Raw genomic sequence first — 249 nt, 5'->3', positions numbered from 1 at the left:
AAAACAAACAAAAGAAGCCAGGCGGTGGTGATGCCTGCCTTTACTCCCAGCACTAAGGAATTAGAGGCCACAGACCTCTGAGCTTAAAGCCTGGTCTACAGAGTTCGTTCCAGGACAGCCAGGGCTATACAGAGAAACCTTGTCTTGAAAAACCAAAAAAAACAAAAACAAAAGAGGATACCAGCATGGCATGGAGACGGCAGCTCAGGCCTGGACACACTGCCCAGAGCCCAGACACAGCAGCATGGC

At 50.2% G+C, this 249-nt stretch overlaps 1 protein-coding gene across 2 annotated transcripts in view; it reads right to left on the bottom strand.

Annotated features, from left to right (window-relative positions):
• Sema4b (semaphorin 4B) overlaps positions 1–249 on the bottom strand; it is a 41,735-nt gene that overhangs the window by 8,799 nt on the left and 32,687 nt on the right. The gene's annotated exons all lie outside the window — the stretch shown is intronic.

This window comes from Mastomys coucha, unplaced genomic scaffold, assembly GCF_008632895.1.
Source record: "Mastomys coucha isolate ucsf_1 unplaced genomic scaffold, UCSF_Mcou_1 pScaffold21, whole genome shotgun sequence".
NCBI lineage: Eukaryota > Metazoa > Chordata > Mammalia > Rodentia > Muridae > Mastomys > Mastomys coucha.
The sequence above is the reverse complement of the archived record's forward strand: the minus strand, read 5'-3'. Positions and strand labels throughout refer to the sequence as shown.